Source organism: Nothobranchius furzeri, chromosome 12, assembly GCF_043380555.1.
Source record: "Nothobranchius furzeri strain GRZ-AD chromosome 12, NfurGRZ-RIMD1, whole genome shotgun sequence".
Taxonomy (NCBI): Eukaryota; Metazoa; Chordata; class Actinopteri; order Cyprinodontiformes; family Nothobranchiidae; genus Nothobranchius; species Nothobranchius furzeri.
Window position 1 is genome coordinate 65231623 of NC_091752.1, and position 11708 is coordinate 65243330.

General features: G+C 44.1%; 1 protein-coding gene across 1 annotated transcript in view; it reads right to left on the bottom strand.

The window, feature by feature from the left end:
- The window catches only part of card11 (caspase recruitment domain family, member 11), a 33638-nt gene extending 29420 nt beyond the window's left edge, over positions 1 to 4218 (bottom strand). The window contains exon 1 of the mRNA XM_015945405.3: positions 4081 to 4218. The gene's annotated coding sequence lies outside the window, so the exon portion shown is untranslated. The remainder of the gene's footprint in view (positions 1 to 4080) is intronic.
- Between the last annotated feature and the right edge of the window lie 7490 nt (positions 4219 to 11708).

Genomic DNA, 11708 nt, shown 5'->3' on the forward strand with positions numbered 1-11708 from the left:
GCTGTCTGCCATCTGCCCTGAACAATGTAAACCGAGATTCATCCGTGAAGAGAACACCTCTCCAACGTGCCAGACACCATCGAATGTGAGCATTTGCCCACTCAAGTCTGTTACGGCGATGAGCTGGAGTCAGGTCAAGACCCCGATGAGGATGATGAGCATGCAGTTGAGCTTCCCTGAGACGGTTTCTGACAGTTTGTGAGGAAATTGTTTGTTTATGCAAACCAATTGTTTCAGCAGCTGTCTGATTGGCTGGTCTCAGACGATCTTGGAGGTGAACCTGCTGGATGTGGAGGTCCTGGGCTGGTGTGGTTACACGTCGTCTGCGATTGTGAGGCTGGTTGGATGAACTGCCATATTCTCTGAAACGCCTTTGGAGATGGCTTATGGTGGAGAAATGAACATTCAATGCACGGGCAACAGATCTGGTTGACATTCCTGCTGTCAGCATGCCAATTGCACGCTCCCTCAATGCTTGTGGCATCTGTGGCATTTTGCTGTGAGACAACACTGCACATTCCAGGGTGGCCTTTTATTGTGGGCAGTTTAAGGTACACCTGTGCACTACTCATGATGTCGGATCAGCATCTTGATGTGGCACACCTGTGAGGTGGGATGGATAATCTCAGAAAAGCAGAAGTGCTCACTATCACACATTTAGACTGATTTGTGAACAATGTTTGGGAGAAATGGTAATATTGTGTATCTGGAATGAATTTTAGATCTTTCGGTATCAAACTTAATCGTGCAGACATTCCTGATCAGCAACATTAGTCAGAGTCCACGAGGGCCCAGCTGGAGCCCACCCAGCCGGAACAGCTGATGTGATTAGCTCAGGTTTACAACCTGTTATAAAGGCCTCATTGTCCAGCTGAGGAGTAGCAGGAATCTGAAATGTGAATCTGAAATTCGAGCCCCGCTTGTGGAGTCGAAGAAAGACAGAAAGCAGGCAGAAGGTCAGCTCTGATTGTTTTCATCATTTCTACAAAAGAAAGGTGAAGCTTATTTCATCTGTCCTGTTGCATTCCTGCACAGCTTCAGTTTGAAGAACTGGAGTTTAGATCTGACAGGATTAAAGAGCTAACAGCTAGATGAAGAAAGACCAACACATGTTGGTGAAGATCTCAGATCCCCACTAGTTTAAACTCATCTCAAGGCCAGCCAAAGTGCTTTACAGACATAAAATCATAAGCAGCACATGGAAAATGCAATAAAACTGTATAAAACAATACAAACAACAAAGTCAGCCACACATCGTGTCAAATGCCAGCGTATAAAAATAGGTTTTCAGCCTAGACTTACAAACTATTACAGAAGAAGACAGCGTGATCTGTAGAGGAAGATCACTCAAAGGTTTTGGAGCAACGACTGAGAAAGCTCGACCCCCCCCCCCCCCCCCCCCCCCCAGCCTCGGCTAAGTACCAGGAGGCGAAAACAGCAACATTGCCTCTGATGGATACGCGTGTGGAGGGACATACGTCCTTAGCAGATCAGACGCTGGGCCTAGCCCATTCAGGGATTTACAAACTAAAAGTAGAATCTCAAAACAAACCCGATAATAAAAAGGCAGCCAATGAAAAGAGGCCTGGTGTGATCAAATATTCCCTTCCACCTTAAAAACCCTGCTGCAGCATTTTGTGCCAATTGCTAATGTGAACTAGCCTAACTACCCATGCTAGCCCTCCTATAAATTTAGATATATAGTCTTTCCACGACCCATAGACAAAGCTCAGTCGTGGGGCAGAATCTACAGCGGTCTTTCATACTCATCACTAGGGGTTGTATGAACTAGTCGACTAGTCGACTTCACTGCTCTGTAGTGACTTTTTATGCTTGTCATCGACTAGTCGCTGTTACATGATAATGGCCGGCAAGATGCGGTCCTCGGAAAAGACAGCAGCCTGCTGTCAGCAGGTGACAAGCTCCTGCGCACTGGGAGGCGACGCCCTGTGCCAGAGCGTCGGTACTGACACCCGCCGTAAAACGTACATTTGACCAAATTGTGACCTTTACCCTCTTGCAATTTAACCTTCCCGTCACCCCCATCCTAACCTTAACCAGCTTGCGCATGCAAAGCTCTGATTGTTGACGCGCTCCAGACATCTGCGTCCTGAGCACGGCCACGGTAACGTTATCAAATCAGGTGTCACCACCTCAAAAACTAATTTAACACGCAATCGTTCATGTCGGCTCATTTCCTTTTATGTTTTCTGTCTTTTATTTGTGCCTGATGCGTTTCGCTGCTGTGGAGCGGAGCGCATCACCTTGTCCTCCGGTGATGCACCTCAGTGGTGCGGCCGGCGCGCACCCCGCAGTTTTTGCGGTCGGTAGATCTTTTAGAACTGCAGTTCAAAGGTAACTCATAAGGTGAATATATATGAACCCAGGTAGCAGTTTTTCTTTAAGATTGAGAGGAGATGCAGGAAGATAATAAACAGACAGGACAGAAAAATAGTCAAATAATAACAAGCTAGTTTTTGGACCTGGTGGTTGCAACAAACAGACACCATTGAAGGTAATCAGAAGTGAGGAACAGAAAATGAAATAATTATTTTAATGTTTAGAGCAGCAGGAACTCTGAGAGGCTGCAGGCGCATCAGTGAGTTTGCGGCCGCTGCGCAGGGGGAGGGGGGAGAGGGCTGAAGCAGAAACTACCGTTGTTAAAAGAAATGTGTTTAACTTTGAAAATGTGGGCGCAATTTTAATTGTCAAAAAAAAAGTCCAGCGAACCAACCGACCCCCCACCCACCCACCCACCCCGTGCCGCTTCAGGTGTATGACGTCATCAACGACTAGTCAAAGTCGACTCGATTTTCATTACTTAACAGTCGACTTTTAAAAAAATTAAGTCATGCAGCCCCTACTCACCACTCAATTGGACAGCGCTAGGACCAATCAGAGCAATGGACAAAATGACCTATAGGTTACTACTACAATCAAGTAACGAGGCACTCCGCCATATCCCGTCAAAGGAGAAGAAGCACCTCTAGCTTCTGTGCTAAGCCCGTCCAACGTCCCTCTACAAACAGAGCTCTGGGATTGGCCCTGCCTAATCTCAGCCAAGCCAGTAAAAGACTGCCACCGCTACAACAGAGCGTGACCTGACCAATGTGCAGAGCTGAATCTTTTGCTGCGGTTTTGTCTAGATGTGTAGGCTACCAACAGACAGTTTCAACAAAGGTGTTTTCCTCTCCACTCTCGCTACATGCTTGCCTAGTATGAGGATCGCTGTAAAGACTCTGACACTAGTCGGTGACTCGTTCCTTACTGAGGAAACTCTTTACTGATTGGCTTAATAAACTGAACTGTTTTGTAAAGTGCCTTGAGATGACTCATGCCGTGATTTGGCGCTGTATAAATAAACTGAATTGAACTGAAAACACAAAATTCTGTTTATTCACAAACATCCACTGCAGCAAGAAAATGTAGCAGTTCTGGTGCTTTTATTTATATTTGGCTGTCACTTAAAGTTCACGACAGCGCAACTGTTTACAAATTGACATTTGAAAGGAACGACAGTAGCAACACACTTTATCCCTCGGCTCATCGGTCCAGGACATAAAGCGCTGGCCCACCAAGAATTTGGAACCATCCTCAGTGTGATCAAACTCCAGAGTGTCTCCATGCACGTTGCAGCCCAGCCACCACAGTGAAGAATTCAACCTGCTGACATGTGTTGCTCTTCACCCCATCTCCCAGCATCCATGGACCTTATTGTCCTCTGCACCTGCTGCAGGAATCCCCGGCATGCTGAAAACACCAGATGAACCCTCTGGAGGCAGGCGTTGCAGATTTGCAATGTTAAAACCTACCTACCTGGTTACTCCACATACGCATTTCATGAGCATTTTTTAACTCAGAAGTACCCCTGAAGGCCTGGAGACAACACCGAGTTACTACCAGGCGCTGCATGAAACTCTTCTCAGAGCTTTTGATGACACATTGCACACTTCGCCTGCCGCTGTGGTGATGTGAGATGTGACAGATGTATTTTCCACTCTCATGAGCCTGTCTGGTAACTTTCTGTCTAAACCCAGAAGCAGTCGACATATTCAGACATGTGCAGCTGTCTTTTCTTACCTGAGATGCAGCGACGACCCTGTAGCGAATCAGAGTAGGTCCTCGGACGTTGGAGCCTGGCTGGTTTAGTAGTTCTAATTTGTTCTTTTTTACTTTTTGTCCCTGACTGTGGAGAAAATGAGCCGGTTTGAATCACGGGAAATAATCTAACAGCTTAGGTTGTCTCCATGAGTCTGAAAAAAGAGCTGTTTCAAGGAGGTGAGACCGTACGGGAGATGTGGCCCCGACGCAGAACTGATGAAGACGTTCTGCACTGAGAGGCAGGAAAAAATGAGAGAGAGAGAGAGAGAGAGAGAGAGAGGGAGGGGGCGGGTAGTTTGAGCTCACATGGAAACAAACTCAGAGCTGTGAAAGGAAGCGGCTACTCCTCTGATCTGCTCTGATAACAGCTGGCTGCAAAACGGTTCGTTAACTCCTTTAAGCCTGAAATTATAAATCACACAATAAAAAGTTGCTGTTTAAAACTGAATTATTTATTCTTTATTGTTAATATAACAACTAAACAAACTGTAATTATCTAACAATAAAGCAATAATAAAGAAATAAAACTACCACCTGTGGCTCCTCCACTAGAGGGCAGCAGACATGTATCAGACTCTGTGTGGCAGGTTAAGGCGTTTGATGTGAATTAGAGAAAACGGTTGAGGTACAGATGCTTTTAAGACCTGCAGTACTGTCATTACTTTATTTAATAAGTAACTTGCTTGTACTTATACTTTTTACTTATTTAATCTGCTATGTTTTTGCTAGCAGTATGATGTACAACCAAAGTCTAATTTCCCAAAAGACTGTAAAGAATTACAGTAAAGGTGAGAACCACTCTTTACCTGAGCTCTACGTCTCAGCTAGCATACACAGAAAGTAGGAAAGCAGGGAGCTGGTTCCACAATAGAGGAGCCTGATAGCTAAAAGATCTGCCTTCCATCTGTAATGAAGTCAATAGAGGGTACATTGGATTAAATAAATTTGCTTAAGAGCTATTTACTGTTATTGTCATTACTTGTGACCCACAGCTGTGATATCTATTAATTATAGAATAGCACCTACTTGGTCCTTAAGATGATTAGGCAGAAGATTCTAAGACTCTTTGTTAATTTAGGGACTGTAAACACTTTGTTTATGATTCAAGAACCAGTCAGGTTTGCAAACAGATAATAATTTATTTTACAAACATTTACTGTGAGTGGATGCGAACTGAGAGATGGGTGTTTGGAACTAGGTGTGAATATAGTATTTCAGAGTCAAAATCTCTGCATCTCAGAGACAGGTGAGTTCTGGATAATAAAAGAATTTGGTTTGCATCTGAGCTGTAAGCTGTTCTTATCAAACTGCATACAGACGCTATCACTGTGTTCTACGTACCCAAGTGGAGACGCCCTTGCAGATCTGAAATTTCAGGGGGTTGGAGACCCTGGGTACAGAAGTCCGTAGACTAACTCCTAGTACGACCAGGTCGGTCCAGGATCGCTCCAGGTAACACAGGTGGACTGGATGAAACCAAGCGTCTCAAAACAACTCTGAAGGAGTGTTGCAAAATCAGCTTTGTTCTGCAGGAAAAATCTCTCGTTGTTCTCGGCTTTGCAGGTGCAAATGTTTAAGGGGTTTGACAGCGTGTCAAACTCCTTCCTTTGAGTTAGAGATCTGTTAAGAGGTGGCCGGCCTCCGCTTGCTCTCCAAACTCTCGTTCTGTCGGATGTTCGGACTGAAGCTTCATCAGAGGAGAAGCAGAGCGGCTGGTTTTATAGCCTGCTGTTTATCTATTACTAAAGTTATCAAGAATTCTCAGAACGCACTCTCTGTGATGCAGAGCTGCTGAGTCTGCGAAACAAGGTTAATCCATGCTTTCGTTCTTTTTTAAACACAGAAACAGTTTTGTTTACCTGTTTGTAGCTACAGTTTCGCCGACGGCTGCCGGCTTCTTCAGGCTGACGCTGATGGTGGCGCGTCACTTCCTTCTCCGTTTATCTGCGGGCAGCAGAGGACGTTGTCGCCCTCTACTGCCCGCTCTCCCCTCTCCGACGATGCAGTCCCATGCGTGGTCCAGCGTGTAAACTCCGTCGTCCCTGTTCATGGTCCCACATCCACGTCTCCTTATCTCGATTGCTTCCTTGATCCATCTTTTGTATTTTTGTTGTTCGGTGGTTATGATCCGTGTGCTGTCCTCTGCTGCCCGCAGATAAATGGAGAAGGAAGTGACGCGCCACCATCAGCGTCAGCCTGAAGAAGCCGGCAGCCGTCGGCGAAACTGTAGCTACAAACAGGTAAACAAAACTGTTTCTGTGTTTAAAAAAGAACGAAAGCATAGATTTAGAAAGACACAGCAAGAACACACCTAAAAAGAGAAACAAGGTTAGTTTATGCGTAGTGCTTCCTAATTTAGCCTTACTTCTTGTCTGGTGTGAGTGATATTAGCAGCTGGTATCAGTAAATAAATAAATCAGGGCTGTTTTAATGGGCTGAACACATTACAGAATAGTTTTCTCATGGGGTATTTTCATAACCTTCTATGCAGCAGACTGTAACTTGAGCCCAGGGCTCCTGGAGAGCTGCTATCCAGCATGTTTCAGTGGTTTTCCTGCTTCAACAGGTTAGATTAGCTGTCAAGCAGCTCAGCTATTTGCTGCTGATTAAAATCAGGTGTGTTGAAGCAGATAAACCTCAAAAACATGCTGAATACTAGCTCTCTAGGGCCGTGGAGCCAAACCCTGCAGCTAATCTAATGCTATGGCTAACGGCTACTTACCATTCAGAGCTGGTTCTGTTGGGTCAGTTCCAGTAGTTTCAGGCAACTCACAAGCTCAAAACAATAAGGCTCAGGTCCGCTTGTCTCCTCCAAATAGACTTGGTCCCTTTCTTCTCGAGTGTCTGGGTAAGGAGGGGGAGAAACGTCCTCCAATTCTAATGACTGCTCAGAGTGAAGGGAGCTAGCATCGTCTTGTTACCCATCGTCTTCGTCACTGCCGCGGCTCCGCCCTCTCGGTCGTCCAGGCAACGCCTACTAATGTTGCAGTTTTTAAAATTGATACGTGGGTAGAGTAAGACTCTGAGGGGGGCATTACCACAAGTCACCCCCAAATCCACTTCTTTTTTGCTGATAAACTATATAAATGAGTGTCTAACCATGCGGTGGACACATGTAGTCAATAATTTGGCACTTTAGTGCATCTTAGTTAAAATTTAAATATTCTGCCTAAACTGTCATTGTTGCACAGTTGTCAGGTAAAAACTCTGCACTGCATTTAAATTTAATCTGCCATTGCTATAGGCGAAGAAGTACATTATGAGGTCACAGTGTCGCATGTGTGTGTATTTGTTAATGGCTCCGCCCTTTCAGTCTGCCAGGCAACATTATTTTTTGCATTTTTCAAACAGGAAGTGAGAGTGGATTAAGACTCTGGCAGGGGTGACTTGCTCTTTAAATGTTCCAACAGGACTCATTTCACGTAGCGTTAAAAGACATGACACATTACTTTCACTGATCCAATCAGAATCTGACAGATCTGACGAAGGCGTGGTTTTGGTGGTGTTTGGTAATTTTTCATTCGACCATAAACCAAAACATCCGAAGTATAAAACTATGCCACGTCATCTCTAACGCCAGTTCAAAGTGTTCCAGAGAAAGTGACGGAGTGGCCAATCCTGAACTATCCTCTTCAACCAAACGAACAACGACAAGCTGAAAAATTTGTTGCCATTCCAACTGCTGCAACAGTTCCTCTCAGAATAAAAGCTGAACCATCAAGACCCAGGCTTGGGTCTCACCAGACGCCAACAAATTGTCGCGACCCGGAAGTATCTTACAGGCTGGTCTGATCGGCAACCGCTGCTTTTCCTACCGGCTCGGTTCCAGAGAAGGTCAAGCTAGACCTCGACATTCCTGATCTAAAGGGGACTTCCTGAAGGGTAGGTAGACCGGCAAATGGTGTCTCATGTGTTTCTGAACTCCTAACCAAAGCTTAACGCGAAGACATCACCTTCAGTTCCCGTCAGAACTAATCGCTTCTTCGGATTTGCAGGTTCTGATTTAACATCACACGTCATCCATTCACCGTCTCATCCACTATAGTGACATCATACATTTAGTGCTTATGTCACGCGTGCCGGTGAATGAAGCCGTGGAGAGGCGAGGATCCAGACCGGGGAGGAAACAGGCAGATAGGTAGGATTTCTTACACTGATTTTATTCTGAGACACGCTGGACAATGAAACAATGGACCGACACAAGACACAGAACAGAAGGGGCTTAAATACACGAGAGCAGGGAGCTAAGGTGATTGGGAAACGAGAGGTAGGTGGGAGCAATTAACGAGACACAAGGCTGAACCAAAACGGGGAGACAGGACAGGGTGTGACAGCTTAAAGTCAGTCCAGTTTAATTTGTAAGTAATAAAATTCTTAACTTTTAAACTTGACTCTCTCTCTTCTGTTGTCTCTGAGTGAATACGAAGCTGTTATCTAATCCCTGCAATAAAAAGATCCAATCTTCTGGTTTACATAACCTCACAGATCCGTAAGGTGGATTTCGTATTGCCTATGGAATCCCACGCCTTACGGCTCATTAAATAACACGTAATTTAAATCATTACACTTTCTTCACTTAGTTTGTCACACAATATTGTGAGTACTGTAGCATTATGAATATGCCATTTCTGCCCTTAACAGCTGCCCTTTGACACAGTGACAGTGTGCATAAATTGCCAAGGTCGTGTGCTTGCTTCTGATGTTTACATTCCAGCAAAGAAGACAGAAGAAGGACGAAGAACGCTTTTCATTAGTTAATCAAAGAACTTTATTTTTAATAAAGCTAATCAAAACAACTGTTGGTCAATAATAATCAGGTGACCGATCTGTGAAATCACAATGTTATGATTTATGTGTTTAATGAATAACAGGACTTGGGCTAACTGAGATAGACATCCTGATTCACATAAATTAAACACATGACACATCCAATCAGAACTTCCTTTCTGATGCGTGGCAGAGTTCTGTGGTGTTTAGTTAATCTGTCCACTCTGATTCGCTAAGAATCATAAACATCTAAGCTTAATAAAACAGAACAACGCCATTTTTAGTTTAGTGTTCAACGTAGTTCAACGGAGTTTCAACGCAGTTCTAACTAAGTACTGAACCAGCTCTCAAATCCATCTGATGTCCATCATCGCTAAGTGAAGTACAGACTGGCCAGCTGTATTTTCTACTTTTAAGCTGAGAACTGTCAAGCTGGAAAATTCTGTCGTTTTATCAACAAGACGACGGTTCCTTCAGAATAAAAGCTGAACTCTCTGACCCAATAAGGGGGGTCTCTACGTGACGCTGAAAATCTGCCGTTGTACCGGTAGACGATCCATAGACTGGTTTGTCGTGCTGCCAACGCTGTTTCACCAGTTCCAGCACCAAGGAGGGTCCGAGGACCTGGCATCCAGATCTAACACGGAAGTCCGCACGGTACGTAGATCGGCATAGATTGCGTCTCATGTCTTCCTCCTGAAGTCCATCGTCGGTCAGTTAGTAGCAAACAACATCTCGCACTCAGACTCGCCTCCACCAGATGGATATTCTGAACTGACACACACACACACCAACACTTCAGCATTGCATTCATCTGCATCCATCATTAGAGAGTTAGTCCTGGTGATTGTTTCAAATAATTATAAAATAAATATTCTTAAACGTCCCATCTCTCTCTCTCTTCTTGTCTCTAATTCAATACAAGGTGTTTGAATAAAATTCCCTGTGGTAAAAACAACCTCTTTTGATTCTAAGGGCCCGGTCCAAAGATTAATGATCCAGCTCAGGTTTGGATCAGTGATATCTCTGGACCTTAATAAAAGTGTAAGAATATACCAACTATATTCCGCTACAGTACAATGAGGACTTTAAAGGACCACAAACACTGTGAAAGCTACAAAAGAACAAACAATTACAACACGATTATTAAAACTATCAATATTCAGTAAAACACAATACATACAAAGTTTTCTTTTCATGCTAACATACCTCGCTTTGCTTGCCAAGGGGATGCAAACTTTATCAAAACTTTAGCCACTCTGCCATACCATGCAGCTGGCTTAAAACGCTTGGGAAGCTGAGGACATCATAAGAATAACAGTTTTAAACTCACATTTGCATGTTAAAGTGTCAAACACCTACATGTTTCAGAGTGGAGTTTGTGGAGCTCACCAAACTGACGGAATTGTTGGGCCTGCCTCTCACCTTTATACAAAACACCTGAGAGGCAGCTCCAGCAACACCATATTTAAAGAGACAGTGCCTCACTTTGTTGATTTTGTTACACTGCTGGTCTGACCATGTGCTGATTTCTTTTGATATTATTTCACCTGTAAACTGTCATTCACCTTGTCCATCACGGTCGCTACGGCGCGTCATTAACCCTGAAACAGCAGGGTCTTTTGTTAGTGCTTTCTCTGTGACTGATCTGCCTAGTCAGCTTAGTCTGGATGATCAGATTGTTTTTTTTTTTATGATAAATGTCTCACAGTTTTAAATTCTGTTGCTCCTCTTAAACCCGTTCACTCCAAACCTAAAGCTGATCCTTGGCTCAACTCAAATACTCGAAGTTTGAGAAAACTTTGTAGACGGGCTGAGCGCAAATGGGGAAAAAAAACACCTCCAGATTTCATATCAGATCCTGCACACCTATGGTCCAAATATCAACAAGCAGTTATGCACGCTAGAAGTTACTATTTTTCTAAAATTATTTCTGCAAACCTGTTCAATCAGAAAGTTCTTTACAAAACTATTAATTCTGTTCTCGTTCCGTATGAATCTAACTGTTCAGTTACTGCACCAAATCTTCCAGATCAGTTTCTAGACTTCTTTTCAGATAAGGTTTCCTCTATTAGGGCTAGCTTATCACTCCCTCTGCACACCTTTCATACCTTAACTTTAAATTCAGCGCCCTTCCTCAGTTTTAAACCCATTTCCCTTTTATGTCTTCAGTCTTTGATTCTGTCGATGAAACCTTCCGGTTCCCCAGACGACATCCTTCCTCCGCGTCTCTTGAAAGAGGTGTTCCCAGCTATTGGTCAATATGTCCTACACTTTATCAATAAATACCAGTTTTACTTCCTGTATGGTACCCCCTGGCTTCAAACATGCTGTGATACAGCTGCTCTTAAAGAAACCTGGCCTTGACACCTTGGCTCTGTCCAATTATCGCCCTATCTCTAAACTCCCACTTTTGGCAAAAATTCTGGAGAGGGTGGTCTATGATCAGCTATCAACTCATTTAGCTGGTCATAATGTAATGGATGTTTTTCAGTCAGGTTTTCGACCACTGCATAGCACGGAGTCCTCTCTCCTCCGTGTCTTCAATGATATTTTTATGGCTACTGATTCTGGCTCCTACGTTGTTTTATTACTTCTCGATCTGTCCGCCGTCTTTGACACCGTTGACCACAACTTCCTTTTATTGCACTTGGAGGAGGTTGCTGCAATACATGGTACAGCCCTAACCTGGTTTAGGTCCTATTTGTCAGACAGGTCCCAACGGGTGGTGTTGAACAATATTTCATCTCGCACTGCTCCTCTTTCATGTGGGGTCCCTCAAGGATCCATTCTGGGGCCCCTGTTGTTTTCTCTTTACCTTCTTCCCCTTAGCTTCATCT